At 41.0% G+C, this 16,446-nt stretch overlaps 1 long non-coding RNA gene across 1 annotated transcript; it reads right to left on the bottom strand.

Moving 5' to 3' along the window:
• Window positions 1–205: 205 nt before the first annotated feature.
• LOC138750019 (uncharacterized) lies at window positions 206–9,851 on the bottom strand. The gene is made up of 3 exons (XR_011349034.1): window positions 9,777–9,851; window positions 8,629–8,701; window positions 206–503 (listed from the first exon to the last, which is right to left on the bottom strand). It is a non-coding gene; the product is annotated as an uncharacterized lncRNA (long non-coding RNA).
• Between the last annotated feature and the right edge of the window lie 6,595 nt (window positions 9,852–16,446).

The following is a 16,446-nucleotide window of genomic DNA, read 5'->3' as shown; positions in this document are numbered from 1 at the left end:
AAGATTCTCATGTGCCTTCACACATTTGGTCCTGATGGAACATTAGATGTCATCACACAAATCAAACAATTTACTTGCCAGAAGTAATAGCCATCATAATTTAATGATTTTGGCTGAATTACGCACTGAACCAAAATGATGGATTTCCAAGACATGAGTCGCATATTATGAAGTAAGTTTGGGTAGCAGCTCACACAAAAGGTCAAAAATTCAAGGGTTGAAAATGGAGTTCACTGCATAAAGTATCTTAGAAACATTCTGCCCAGAAATGGGCCCTTTCACCCCAACCCATCCATGCTGACTGTGACGCTGATCAAGGCTAATCCAATTTTCCCCTATCGGGCTCAGATCCCTCCATGCTCTTGCTTATCCAAGTACCTGACCAAATGTCTTTCAAATGGTTTAATTTCATCCGTCTCCACCTCCTCCAGTAGCTTGTTCCAGATGCCCCGGTGCCTTCTGTTCATTCACTTACATCTCAGTACTGGACATCAGATGTTTCACTAAAAGAAAAATCAAGCTCTTATTTTCCACTGTTGAGATGTGATCCTGTAACTTTTGAGAAAGATAGAGAGATGCGAGGAAATTCAGGAGCAAAGTTATTGTCCGATTTTCATCTCTTGTTCCAATATTTATTGCTTTGATGAACGTACTAATTTTACTTTTAAACTTTAAAGTCATGATGTATGCTGTTAAATGGCAAATGGAATTTCAAGATGAAAATGTAGAAAGCTGCACAAAATTAAATTAAATGGGCAAATTATTTAAAAGAAAAATGTGGAGAGAAATTTGAAATGCTTTCTGGCACTTCTTTGATAAATTCTTCCCTTGTCGCCCACGCTGAATTTGTTTTGCCAGTTGTATGACTGAATGTTGAGTCAGTGAATGTTGCTATAGCAGTTTATCTGAAAAATGTAACTGATGGGGCAGCAAAATCAAAGAATAGATGAGAATACAGAAAAGTTTGTATTCTATCCAGTATTATGGACAGAATTCAACTGGCCAACACATCTGGTTCATCCACAATGAACAAAGTTCCTATGGTGAAAGCATTTGCAAAGTCTTGTGGATAAGAAGAATTAATAACAGAAATGGTTGAAGACTTGATTCGTGGGCTCGCAGTCATCTGCCACCAGACAGCATCACCAGAGACACAAGAGGGTCACTAATTAGGTGTATTGTCTCCCACAATCTCACCAAAATTATTTTTTAGTTCAATGTTTTATGAAGTAGCCTTTAAATAAGCTTTCCTAAATAACAGTCCAGAAGATTAGGTTGTCATATCATTTACCAATTTCTCAGTAGATCGTTCACCAATTCTAAATCGCAAAGCACAGTTAATCCTTCAGAAGAGGGCAACACCATCCTGTTCTTTGTAGTGGGGAATTAAGAGGGAAGAATCGGTAAACAATGTGAAAAGTTGGAATTTCAACTGACATCAAAAGTGCACAAACTTGCTAACAAAATCAAATTCTGATGATGAATTTCTAAAACCTATGGAATGTTCAAATGTTGGTATTGTAGTCTGTGCATTCTATAAAAATACTACTTCTCAGCAACACTTTGATGTGCTTGCTTTCAAATTTTGATGTCGCTGTCAGGTAAACATGGCCTAAACTGAGTTTGCTGTGAAAAGGAGGGACATTGGAAGATATTGACAGATATTGGAACATAGCTGAATTTTAAATGGACTAAGAATTTGAATTAAAAGTCATGTGCACTGCCAGTATTTTGACTAGTGATCATCACTTACATGATGAATAGAAATATCAATTAAAATTCCCCTACAACTGACAGTGGAATGATTCAACAATATGATTTAGCCAACTCTTAGGTTGGTTTCATCTCCTGCCTGGCAAGCAGGGAAATGTGTTCAGCGAGCAGTGCAAAAGCTTATGCAGAGAGAAAGAAGTGATGGAACATTGTCACTCGAAATATAATTGACAATGCCTCTTTCTGAATTTGTCCAAAGAACTTTTCACTTTTGGTCAGCATGTGGGTTGGGAAAAACAGCAGGTTTCTCATCTTCACTAAACACAAAAGATGAATCACTGCTCCCAACCCAAAGCTGGAACCACTGTAAGAAATCTTGACTACGTGGTTGGTGTTAAGTGAAAAGAAATTAATCACTGCTCAAACTTACCTCGCACGGTTCATTGGGTTTATGCCGATCCTTACTCCAGCCAATTGATTTGTCTTTCTTTACTTGTTGATTATTTCTTTCTGAGCTATTGAAATATTCCTCACTCAACCATGTGATGTTTCATTTTATTGTAATAAAGAAACTTCAGTCATTTTAAAACAACTATACTTTACTAGCTATAAAACTCAAGACTGTGTGGAGGCATCCACCTTGAATCCAACTGATGCTACAACAAACTAGTCTCCAACTCCCTCCAGTGATCACTACATTCCTTTTCCTTGAGATGTTTAATCTAACATGATACACTAATACTGTATTCATTTTAATTTAAAGTTTCACACAGAAATACAAACATCAGCAGTGCAAAGTTTTTAAGTGTGCAGTTCTTTTTTTTTAGAGATTCAGTCTGTCAGGTGCTTTGATAATACATGTGGATCTTCTTAACACAGATGCTTGTGTTGGCTCTGCAGGTGCCTGTGTTGGCTCTGCTGGTGCCTGTGTCGGCTCTGCAGGTGCCTGTGTCAGCTCTGCAGGTGCTTGTGTCGGCTCTGCAGGTGCTTGTATCGGCTCTGCAGGTGCTTGTGTTGGCTCTGCAGGTGCTTGTGTTGGCTCTGCAGGTGCTTGTGTCGGTTCTGCAGGTGCTTGTGTCGGCTCTGAGGGTGCTTGTGTCGGCTCTGCAGGTACTTGTGTCGGTTCTGCAGGTGCTTGTGTCGGCTCTGCAGGTGCTTGTGTCGGCTCTGCAGGTGCTTGTGTCGGCTCTGCAGGTGCTTGTATCGGCTCTGCAGGTGCTTGTGTTGGCTCTGCAGGTGCTTGTGTCGGCTCTGCAGGTGCCTGTGTCGGCTCTGCAGGTGCTTGTGTCGGCTCTGCAGGTGCTTGTATCGGCTCTGCAGGTGCTTGTGTTGGCTCTGCAGGTGCTTGTGTCGGCTCTGCAGGTGCTTGTGTCGGTTCTGCAGGTGCTTGTGTCGGCTCTGCAGGTGCTTGTGTCGGCTCTGCAGGTGCTTGTGTTGGTTCTGCAGGTGCTTGTGTCGGCTCTGCAGGTGCTTGTGTCGGCTCTGCAGGTGCTTGTGTTGGCTCTGCAGGTGCTTGTGTCGGTTCTGCAGGTGCTTGTGTCGGCTCTGCAGGTGCTTGTGTCGACTCTGCAGGTGCCTGTGTCGGCTCTGCTGATCCACCACTGTCTAGCACTGGTGCTGTTTCCTCTGTTGCTATGCAGGCTGGACCCTCTGCATTGTCTGTTCCTGCAGTGTTTCTGCAGTTGCAGCTGAGAGTTGACAGATCAGCTCTGTCTCTCACAGCAACTTCTCTTTCACTTTCTTATCAATAATCCCAAACATAATTTGATCACAGATCATTGAATCTTGTAACAATCCAAAATTGCATGTTCTTGCTTTTAATTTCAAGTCCATTAAAACTGTATAAAAGCTCTCTCCTTGCAGCTGTGTGCATGATCATAACATTTTTCTTTGGTGAATAATGTCCATCAAACATCTCGATAACATTGTTGAACTTGCCCTGGTCTTCTACCTTGCCAAAAACAAATGTATTGAAACCCTTTAGTGCTTGAGGTCACACCACAATAAGTAGCAGTGCAATCTTCTGTGCATTAGGTTTGTTATTGAGTCCAATGGCTTGCAGGTACAGCATGAATCTTTGAGCAACCTCCACTCATGGTCAACATTTTGAGTCCAATTTACAGCTTCAGGAGCTTTACACTCTCCATTTCTCTGCTGATAATGACTGATATACACTCTGAACACTCCTAGTGTTTCTTCCATTAAATCTATGTAATGGAATTTGAGTACTGGGTTCTCCTTGCAGATTAGAAAATGAAAGAAGGGAAAAAAAGATGGCACACTTTGTGTGCAACTTCAATGGGAATCATCACATCATCTTGTTCAGAACTATTACAACTCAAATCCACAGCCACAGAAACTAACTTGACAGTATGAACAGCTAACCCACAGGTAGTTTAAAGAAGTCCCAACTATGCAACTGTGGGTGGTGAGGGGGCACTACAGGTCAAGCCCTGAAACCTCCCCTCCCTACCATCTCCTGGCCAATGTACAAATCCTTGAAAAATAAAGTGGATGCACTCAGAGCCAAATTACAGGATCAGAAGGATATCAGGGATTGCCGTGTGATTTGTGATGGCTGACTGAGGGCATTTGAGATACAGAGCAACAGTCCACCATGCTGAGCGGACACTGGAATCAGGAAAATCTAGTGAAGGCGGCATATGCGTAATCATCAATTCATCGTGGTACATAAACATGATTGTTATGACCCAGTCCTGCAACTCCTGGCAATCAATTTGTCAAGGGAGTTCACTACTATAATCCTGGTCACAGTACACATTCCATCGCAGGCTAACATCAGGCTGGCACAGGAGGGGCTGAGCACAGGAGGGGCTGATCAGCAGCCATGAGTCAGCATATCTTGATGCCTCCCCGATCATTGCAGGGGACTTCGACAAGGCCAATCTGAAGAAGTCTCAAAATGAACTACCACCAACACATTATCTGCAAGATCAGATTAGCCAACACACTTGACCACTGTTACGCCATGAAGAACACCCACTGAGCCATTCTGGAACCACACTTCAGCAAGTCTGATCATCTGGCTGCACTTCTATTCCCGGCATACAAACAGAGACTAAGGTCTATAGCAACAGTGGTGAAGACGGAGAAAGTATGGTCGAGGGAGGCAGAGGAGGACCTGCTTTGAATAGGTAGGCAGACTCATCCTCCAACTTGAATGACCGACTTCTTCAAAATCTGCATGGATGAGTGTGTGCCCATAGATAACTACAGGGAGTACCCAAACGAGAAGCCGTAGATGAATCAAATGTTTTGCAACCAGTTAAGGATGAAATCGATGGCATTTAAGGCCAGTGATCAAGATCCCGACAAGAAATCCATGTATGACTTGCGGAAAGCAAAGAGCCAAATCCGAGGGAAGCTAGAGACAGAGTCAGATCCTTGCCAGCCTATAAGACGAGGCTAAGCACCATAAATGGCTGTGATGATTCACTATCAGATGAGATGAACACCTTTTATGTTCACTTTAGGGAGAACTCAGCAGTACCAAAGAAGCTGATATATCTGTGATATCTGTCTCTGAGAGCAATGCCGGAACATCCTTCAAGAGGGTCGCAAACTTGGCAGGTTACTGAAAATCTGTGCCGATCAACTAGCCGGATTGTTCACGGGCATTTTCAATCTCTCACTGCTGCAGTTGGAGGTTCCCACCTACTTCAAAAAGGCATCAATCATTTTGGTGCCTCAGAAGAGCAGAGTGAGCTGCCTCAAAGACTGTTGCCCAGTGGAATTCGCATCTATTGAGAATAAATGCTTTGAGGGGTTGGTCATGGCCACAATTAATTTGTAACTAAGAAAAATCTGGACCCACTGCAATGTGCCTATCGTCACAATCGCTCCACAGCAGATGCAATATCGCTGGCTCTCCACTCAGCTCTCGACCACCTAGACAGCAGCAACACATATATCAAGCAACTTTTCATCGACAACAGCTCAACTTTCAACATATTCGCAGTGTTGGTCAACAATCTCCAAAATCTGGGCCTCTGCACCTCCTCCTGCAACTGGACCAATGACTTCCTCATTGGAAGACCACAGTCAGGGCAAATCGGAAGTAACTTCTTCTCCTTACTGACAATCAACACAAGTGCACCTCAAGGATGTTTGTTTAGCCCACTCCTCTACTCACTCTACATCCCTGACTGTGTGGCCAGGCACAATTTAAATGCCATCTACAAATTTGCCCGTGACACCACGGTCATCAGCAGAATCACAGACGTTAATGAGGAAATGTACAAGAGGGAGATAGATCAACTAATTAAGTGGTGTCGCAACAACTACCTTGCTCTCAACATCAGCAAAACCAAGGAGCTGATTGTGGATTTCAGGAGGGGGAAATCAGGAGAACATAAAACTGTCCTCATCGAGGGGTCTGAAGTGGATGTTAACATCTCTGGTGATCTATTCTGGGGCCTCCTTGTCGATGCAATTAAGAAGAAGGCTTTCCAGTGTCTATACCATGAGGAGTTTGAGAAGATTTGGTTTGCAACCAAAGACTTCTGCAAATTTCTGCAGGTGTTCCATGTACAGCATTCTGAGTGGTTGCATCAATGCCTTGGTATGGAGGTGCCAAAGCACAGGACAGGAGAAAACTACAGAGATGTGCGTACTTGCCCAGCACCATCCTGGATATTACTCTTTACTCCATCAAGGACACCTACAAGAGGCCGTGTCTTAAGAAAGCAGCCAATATTCTCAAGGACCCCCACCACCCAAGCATTCCCTCTTCACATGCCTATCTCTGGGAAGGAGGTACAGGAACCTAGAGATGAACACCTGGCAGCACAACAGCTTTGTCCCCTCTTGTCATCAGATTTCTGAATGGACAATAAAAACAGACATTACCTCACTATCTCTTATTTTTGCACTAATTTATTTATTTTAAAATGTAATTTATAGCAATATTTGCACTGGAATTCTGCGACTAAACAATGAATTTCATGACATGTTCATGACAATAAATTCTGATTCTAGGGCAGAGTGGATATATGTGTCCTAAGGTTCAATCTTTTTGGTTGGAAATAGGTAAATCATTAGGAGCAAATAATGGGGATTAAATTCCCGCAGGATCCAATGTTATTTTTATTGGGTGATATTAGAGGGGTTAAACATAAAATTAAAATTGAATATGTATCAAGTGAAGTCTGTTCAAATTGCTTTAGCAATAGCTAGAAAATGCATTTCTATAAATTGGAAGTCTGATACAAATTTAGGAATGGAGAGACAGCATGTGGAAGTTCGGAGTTGTATACCACTTGAGAAAATTACTTATAATTTAAGAAATAATATCATATAATTAGGAAAATATGGAGCCCATATTTACAAACTGTGGGTATGAATATTTAAATTAATCTCAGACATTGCCGGTCTCCGTATATTAAAAGATTTATAGTAAAAGAGTGCACTTGCCCCATTCATTTTTTGCTTTGTAAAGGGTTAGAGGGGGAAAATGGGAGGTTTATCGGTGCGGGGGGGGGGGGGTTCTTTCTCTTTTATTCTTTTCTTTTTTTTATATATACTGTATGTATTTGAAATGGACTTGTATTACTATAAAATGTGTGAATCTTTTGTGATTTTAAATTTGTAAATAAAATTAATATAAAAAAGTCTTTGGGACTGAAAATTGCAATAAATTCCAGGAAGTGCACTTATGCAACTTCCCCAGTGTGTATCATATCCAGGGGCAAAGCATGAAGGTTATGTGATGGTAGGTGATTCGAATGATCAAGTAGATCAAAGGTGTCATTGATAAATCCAGAGTTGGGAAAAATGGCAACATAATCGGCAGATTCTACAACCACAATCCAGGTGTTATTAGCATCACTGAGAAAATCAGAATGTCCAATCTGGTGACATATTTAATCCATCAGGTTCCTATTAAATCCCTCCCCTTCACTTTAAACCTCTGTCCTCTGGTACCCAACTTCCCCATCTGGGCAAAAGACTTTGCACATTCACCTGAGCATGGAGATGAGCTGGCAGATGAACAGAGGAATCTCAGAGTTTGGTGCAGTATCAGTCAAGAACCTCATGCTCTTGGTTGTTTGTGGCTTACAAGGAACTTAATAAAGTCTTGTATATGAGCTGATCTTAAGTGGCAGTGAACATAAAATGTAACCCTCCTTATTGAAGGTGAAAATGGGCTCTGTCGGTGATGTAATGTTAGTGAACACTTGTTGATTCAGGAAATATGAACAATGTTCTTGGAAAGGCTGCCCTTCCAATCACAGCAAGTCGAGATGTCATTTTATAGACTTTAAGCTGCAGATTCGTATTGTAAATCTGTTGCTTTTTTATCATGTCTTCAGCAGTGTTGTTGAATAGTTGTATAGCTTTTCTCTTAGGATTGTCATCAGCCATTTGTTCTTTCTCCATTTTCTCATATACAAGAACACCGAGCCCACAGACACTATTGGTCACTGTTCTGCTTTTCATGGTCTGTCCTAGAGCAGTCAGTCAAAATTGAGGAAAATAAATTATAATGCTCTGGAGAGAATCTGAGATTCCAATGATAAGAATGTAGGGAATTGTAACTCTCCACCATAGTCAAAACATGCCTTTGGTGTTTAGACAAATGGGAAAAAAGATGTCATCTCCCCATAAACAGTCCAGAGAGCTCCAATTAACTCATGCTGATGTAAAAGTTATGAGATTAATGGGATGAGTTGAGGCTGCATCTAGAGGCTAAGCCACAAATCAATCTTCAAAGGAAGTGACCAAGGGAGTACAGAGGTGTACCTTTTGTTCCTGTTCACTCTCTATTCAAGAAATTAATGGGCTGACTGTCAGTGACTGCTGACAAAGAAACAATTCATATTTCATGAAATAGCAGCATGTTTTCTTCTCATGTTACCCTGTAAACTGTACACATAGTGAGAGATATTTACTTACCACCCTTTCCCGGGTCAAATAATCCATGGCCAGATATGGAGATAAACGTCACTATTCAAATCAAATTCTTATCCTTGGATTAAAGATGGAAAATAACATTACCCTATGGTAAAACTGGGAAGATGACTTTTGTGACGTTAGATCAGTGGTTCTCAACCTTTTTCTTCCCACTCATATGCCACTTTAAATAATCCCTGTGCCATCGGTTCTCTGTGATTAGGAAGAGATTGCTTAAGGTGGTACGTGAGTGGGAAGGGAAGGTTGAGAACTACTGCTCTAGATCCAAATGTCATTGAAATATTTCGCTTGAGAAAAATTGTCATTGGCCCATTTCCTTTGGAGTTCTGAAACAATGCACATAACAAGTCAATTTGGTATGAATTAAAACAGTGGTTTTCAAACATTTTCTTTCCATCCACATACCACCTTAAGCAATCCCTTACTAATCACAGAGCACTTATGGCATAAGGAATACTTAAAGTGGTGTGTGAGTGGAAAGAAAAAGTTTGAGAACCACAGCTTTAGATTTTTACCATGAAAGTTTAAAAAGTTGGAATTAGCAAATCTGATAATTTCTAAAGTTCCAACAACAAAATAAATCTGACCATAGAAGCCATTGATTGTTATAAAAACTCATCTTAGCTGCAATGTGAAAACACATTGCAACTCCCTCTTTGGTGGTACAAAACATCAAACACAACCAAATTATGGAGTTTAATGATGAAACCCATTTACCTTAGTAGGAGACGTGCATTTTCACCATTTAGTACTTAAAGATTTTGAAAAAAATATAATGCCATCATACAATTATGGAACCCTACAATTTTCTTTATCCAATTTGTATAGTTTTTGTGATTGAGTAATTAAAGAGTGGCAGTAAGTTTCACTTAATGCTGTACATGCATTAATAAGTACATTAAAGGCTAATATTTACAATACACAAGGACAGGGTACTCAAAACTCAAGTGTGGGTAGGAGTTCATTTTAAAATGATGAATTCACATCTGTGACCCAGAAGATACATCTGACAAAATTGGTTATTAATTCCAAAATTAATTCCAGAAGTTTCCTTTTTAAACCTCAGAGCAATTTTTTTTTTTCAGAATTAACAACCTTGGAACTTCACTGATGGAATAATCAATACTCACAGAGTAGGAAATCATTGTTTGAGAATTGCCGAGAAATATATTGAAAAAGATCCCCAATGCTGAACCTAAGTTAAAATTAAAAAAACCTCTCAAATTTCTGCTTTCATATTGATTAAAAATCAAACTCTCAGCATTGTTCTTTAATGTATTAACCATAAGAAAAACAAAACGAGAAAGGATTCTCTATTTGGGTTACAGAAAGTTCACTCCACTCTCAAATGGCAATTTTGGAGCAGATATTTTCTAGGAAATATTGTTAGCATTAACCTTTGCCGTTATTGATATACAATGTAAATAACAAGATGATTTACAGTTAAATTATGAGGTAAAACTCATTGGAAATTATGATTTTAAAATTGACTTAAATGCATTGAGTTGATATGAATCATTACCCTCGTGAACTTACCACTAATCCTGTTAGCCCATCCTCACCTCTACAGGGTCACATCAGACAGTTTACCCTCCAGCTTTCCTGTGATTTCCTCTGTTCAAGCTGTCAGCAAATGTTTATGTTTTTATATTTACGTCTTTATCCTTATCACATAAATTCTAATTTGTACAGATATTCTGAATATTAGCATCCCTGGCTCGCCTTTCCCTCATTATTAATGCTTTTTACTGGGTTCAATTGGACAGATAAGCTTGGAGAATAAAACTGGCTCTCATGAGTGCTCATTTGCTTTTTGACCTTTGGCATTTTCATTTATCACCATATGGTTTTACTTTGACATTATATAAGTGTTAATGATGATAAACCAATTATTCCAGCCCCATCGACCGAGCCTTGCAGACATCTGGACCATTGGTCAATGCTTCCTGCATCGCTAATGGAAACAATAACTAGGGAAATCTTCAGAACTTTCCTTCATCCTTAATTATTCATTTGTATAACCTTCCTGAATCCACCTTGTCAATGTGTAATAACTCAAGGTAATTCCTCAAAACTCTTGTTTTATTATAAAGTTGGTACTGCACAAAGCAGGCAAATAATTCACCATCATAAAATAGGCTTTGGTATAATATGTTACTTGGAACTGATTGCTGCACTTTATTTTAGTTGTACAAAATTACAGGGCTACTAAATTATTTTCCACAGTTCTTTATCTACCTTTTCCAGCCACTAATACATTTACAAGTTTCCTTTATTACCAGCCAGGAGATGACAGTTACATAATTAAATAAAATGAATGCCTGTTCACTTACTTGCTCCACCTTTGCTTCAAAGACCTGATAATTAGCCATCTCTTTTTTTTCCCCCTGAACCTCCTTCCACAGGTCATTCTCACATCCCAATGTGCTTTGAAGTTAAAAATTATGTTAAAACGCCATTTTATATTTAGCAGAGCACTCTGAATGTAAAATGGTTAGCAAAGTCAATTTGGATGTTACAAACAAAGCTCCGTAGACACAGATTGGCCAAGACACCAGGTCACAATGGGTCAACGACTTCAAAGATTTGTTCCAATAATTAGTAATATAGTTAACGGCAAAAAAAGAAAAGAACAACAAAACTGACCTTTTGACAGTGCCGCGTGTTTCTTTGTAATTAAATCATGATATAAATATATGATTTATGTTTACTTATCTGGTTCTACTCTTTCAATAAATCATTGGTTTTTCTTTGCAAAAAAGTTCATGATTTATCATCCAAAATTCAATTCACATATATTTTTTGTTAAGCGGAGTAATCTTTGCAGAAGTTTTTAAAAATCATTTAAACAGTTAAGTTCAAATATTTTTTTTTCTCTATTTCTATGAAATGAAACATCTGTGAACACATTTAATACAGTTGGAAAAAGGGATAGGACAAATTGTGCCAGCAACAAATATCCATCGGACTAATAAAGAATAGATGCACTCAGCTTGCTAATTTTTACAGTTAAAAGGATAGCATATTTCTCATCAAGAAATGTATATTAGACTTGAGTGGCAATCAATCATGATCCATTTCATTTCTTCTGTTTGTAGCAAAAAGCCTGAGGTGTTTGAATCCATAACTCAGCTGTCATTATCTTTCAGCAAAACCATTGACCTTCCTTTGAAATCTCTGTCAGGCAACTAAGGATGGAGTTTGAACCCGAGTAAATCACAGTATACCAAAATGCACAACCATTATTAGCATTCATCAGTCACACCTATAAATGCAGTGATGCATTATTCTCAATGTGAAATACCTGTATTCACAGAACAAGATGTTAAGCTTACTAGGACTGATAATAATTCCCGCCAAGAGCCCACAATATTATTTAATCACTTTATTAATTAGCATTGGCTGTGCATTTGCTATCAATAGGGGTGCAGTGCTGCTGGAGCCCACTCCAGCACCTCTGTCATCACTAGGATTTCTGCCTTTCACTGGAGAGGGAGACATTGAAAACATTTAGTCGATGGATTAGAGGAGAAATGTTTACTTGGATGTGTTAGCCAAGAATTGTGACAAGCAGAGTGCTAGAACCGGGGAAGGAGGGAGATGGGATAAGGCAAGGGAGTTATTTGTCTAGCATGGACACAAGGGGCCTCCACCCCCTTCTGTCCGTGTCTCATTCAAGGGGAATTCCCTTTGTCCACTTTAGGGCAAGCACTCAGTGGGTCAGGGTGCAAGACGAGGGGGTCTCCGTCAGAATGGGGAGCAGCCCGACCTGAGCGGAAGAGGAGGAGCCGCAGCCAGGCGGGGAAGGCAGGCACAGGCAGTGAGGGGAAGGCGCACTGACACGGGGCTGAACTTCGCCACTGTGTGTGGGCGTGGAGGAGGATCCTCAGCCCTCCAATGATGAACCATATTGGGTGGCCCTCCTGTCCTCAGCAGGTCAGCCCCAGGAGGGAGGGAGATGAGCAGGATGTACCGGGATCCTTTCCCTGTCCTGCACACGTGCATTGTCTGAGCGCCAGTGTGTGGTGTCCGAACAGCAGGGACCACTGGTTCTAGTCAAAACTATGCGAGCATGCGGAGAGTGAGGTCCAGGATCCAGGGATGCACTGGCCGAGTCCAAGGCCCAGGGGGCTGCATTGGCTGGGACCAGAGGAGGAACAGGAGATGCTGAGGGTGGTCAAAGGAGAGAATGGAGTTTGTTCAGGAAAATAATCATCTGGTGGGTTGAGATTTGGGTCACTCCAAAAGTTGCGAGAAGCTGATTCTACGGGAAGGTGGTTAAATGAGTGAAGTAGAAAATATTCAAGGAAGTGAGGAGAGAGCAGGGAGGTTGTGAAGAAGAGAGAGGGAGCAAGAGCAGGAAGTTCAATTGTTCATTCTGCATATTATTTAGCTCAGAATGACAGACCATACTCTGATCACTTTGGTCTACTGGAACTTAAAAGCAAAAATAGTATTGACATTGGAATTGGACTGCATTCCCACACTAGTGCTACAAGATAATTAATCACATAGCCATTAATATTAAAAAGAAAATATGCCTGCATATCAAGCAGATAAATGGCAAAATTTCTGTTCTTATTGATGGATCAACAATCCTGAGCATTAAAACCACCCTAATAGTTTATTTGAAATGTTAAAATGATGAGAAAAGTGATCTTTACTTGTTAATAGTTATATTTTATGATAATTAGTGAGTGCAACCCCACAATATTTATCATTATGCATCGCTCTCAATTATACAGCCAAGGCGTGGTGCGCTGAGGTAGCAACAAGAAAACTCAGAAAAAGGCTGTAGAACAGGCTTTTTATTCCAGTAAAAGTCTGAACACCAGTTCATGCCTTGATGGCTCCCCATGTGACTGGCTCAGGAGGGGCCGGCTCAGGTTCACATTCAGGTTGGCTCATTGACAGCCGACCAGGTGGAGTCAGCCCCTTAGGTGGACTTCCTGCAGGTACAGAGATCGCCCCTTGCAGTAGGCTGGTGGTCGTATCACCACACAAGGCCAGGTCTCACGGCACCTCCTTGTCGCTGTTTTTGTTGAACTTCGGCACCTAAACAATTAGCACTACACCCCTGGCTACCTATACATGTAGGGGAGTGAGAACATGCCAGCTTAAGCTCGAAAGCCAGTGTTTGAAATTGAACTTCCTTTACAGAGGACAAATCAAATTAGACAAGTGCTTTAAAGTGAACATTAAAACGCTGAAATTAAAAACAGCGAAGGCAATATTAATTAGTAGGGAAATGTTTGGCTGATTTGATGGCCTTTAAGATCCTTAAATAATTTTTCTCAGAGTGAAAATCTGCAAAGTAAGGCCACAGACTCAGTGATTAAACTCAGTGAGAATTCAGCCGGTCATAAAAGAATGTGTGTTTAAAATTTGCAAGGTCAGTTAGATATAAAAAGCCAGATAATTTCAGATGATCAGAGATTCATAAAACACTTGCCCCTCTGTCCTGTTAAGATGTTTTCTTGCTGGAAATGCTCAGCATTTTGGGCAGTTGTTCTTGAAAATAGAAAGAGTTCAGTTCCATTGCATTTCTTCATGACTGAGTAAAGTTAGAGATAAACAAGTTTAAAAATGATAAGGAAGAAGGGAGGAGATTAAGAATGAAATGGGGTTAGTAACAGGATTAAAACTAAGAGTCATTGTGGCAAGATGATAGTCCAAAGTGAATCCCTTCACCAGCCTCTTTCATCTTGCTCCATCTTGCTCCATCTTCCCTTTTATTAAATAATTTCTCCTCCATTCAGTTATATCTTCCTGTTCAGTCTCTCCTCCAAATAACTCAATCTCTGCAGCTAAAATGTGTTTAACCATTAATATTTTTCAGTTCTACACAAAGTAATTGACCTGAAATATTCACCCTCTCCTGAACATTCCAGGCTTTTTTCTGCTTTTATTCGATTTTACTTCAGAAGAACTGTATCCCCCCCCCCCCCCCACCCCCTCCCCCCCATCTTGGTTACCGTGGTGCGCTGCAGGGCGGACAGACAAGATGAAACTACGAAGACTGTACTACAGGCTTTAATTAGTACATTGGGTTCTGTATCCCTTCTGGCTCTGTGTGCTCTACTGCCTACACAAGGGCAGGCGGGAGCCTTTATATGGGGCCGGTGATTGGCAGGGAGTAGGTGGACCCGGCATCCCAGGATACCTCGCTGCAGGTACAGTGGGTTTCCTCCTGCCCTAGGCAGGTAGGAATGTAGATGGGTGCAGGCAGTCACAGACAGTCCAGTGGTTGTATCACCATAGATATGATGGACTGAGACTTAAACCCTTTCATTTGTTTGGAGAGTCCTTCTGTGGCCATTATTTTTGGGAGTGGATGTTATAGAAGCATATAAAATTATGACTGGGATGATAGGATGAAATATAGAACATTATAGCACAGTATAGGCCTTTCAGCCCACAATGTTGTACTGACGAATACGGCACAACAACCTAATTTTTCCCTTCCTAACACCCTCTATTTTTCTTGGATCCTTGTGTCTATTTAAGAATCTTTTAAATTATCCTATTGTACCAGCCTCCACCAACACACTCAGCAATGCATTCTAAGCAGTCTTTGAGTAAAAACGTACCTCTAGTGTCTCCCCTAAACTTTCCTCCATTCACCTTGAACAGATGTTCTCCAGTAGTTGCTGTAAAAGGGTATTGGATTTCCACTCTATGCCTCTCATAATCTGATATATTTGCACCCCTCACAAAATATCCTTTCTGTAATGAGATGATGAGAACTGAACGCAATATTTCAAGTGTGGTCTAACCATAGATTTATAGAGCTGCAAATATTACCTCACTGCTCTTGATTTCAATCCTCTGAATAACGAAGGCCAGCACACCATACACCTTCTTCACCACCCCATCAACTTTTGTAACAACCTTGTGGGATTTATGAACCTGGATTCCAAGATCCCACTGTTCTGCCACACTGTTAAGAAACCAGCCATTAACCACATGCTCTGCCTTCAGGTTTGGCCTTCTAAAGAGCAGCACTTCACACTTATCTGGATTGAAATCTATCTGCCACTTCTCTGCTCTACTTTGCATCCTATCTATATCCTGTTATAACCTATGATAAACTTCAACACTATCGACCAATCCACCAACCCTGTATCATCTGCAAATTTACTGACCCATCTCTTCATTTCTTCATCTGAGTGATTTATAAAAAAAGCAATAAAGAGCAGGGAGTCCAGGAACAGTCCCTATGGAATACCACTAGTCACTGACCTCCAGGCAGAATATGTTCCAACTACTACCTGTGGTGGTACACCACCGGCCTACTGCAGGGGGCAGCCTCTGTACCTGCAGAAGTGTAAGGGGACAGGACAACATCTGGCCGGCTGTCAATCAGTTGGCCTGAATGGATCAAGCCCCACCCGGTCGGGTGTCAATCACCCTCCGGAATATAAGCCTGGGCCGGCCTCTCAAGGCCTCACACTGTGTTGCTGCAGCCACAGCCAGTCTGGCTCTGTAGAAGTCTTTGTGGATTAAAGCCTGTTGTGCCTTGAGTGTGTCTGATTCTGTCTAACAGGGCACCACACTACCATGCCTCATGACTTTCTGAATGAGCCTACCATGGGGATCCTTGTCACATGCCTTACTAAAATCCATACACACCACATTCACCACCTGACCTTCATCTTTTGACAGCTACTTGAAAAAATTAGGCTCATGAGGCATGACCTACTCCTCACAATGCCACGCTGACTGTCCCTGAGAAAACTATATTTCTCTCATACTAGTAAATGCTGTCTCTAAGAATCGTCTCCAATAGTTTGTCCACCA

This window comes from Narcine bancroftii, chromosome 1 (genome assembly GCF_036971445.1).
Source record: "Narcine bancroftii isolate sNarBan1 chromosome 1, sNarBan1.hap1, whole genome shotgun sequence".
NCBI lineage: Eukaryota > Metazoa > Chordata > Chondrichthyes > Torpediniformes > Narcinidae > Narcine > Narcine bancroftii.
Note: the sequence above shows the minus strand (reverse complement) of the source record. Positions and strands in the feature narration are given on the sequence as shown.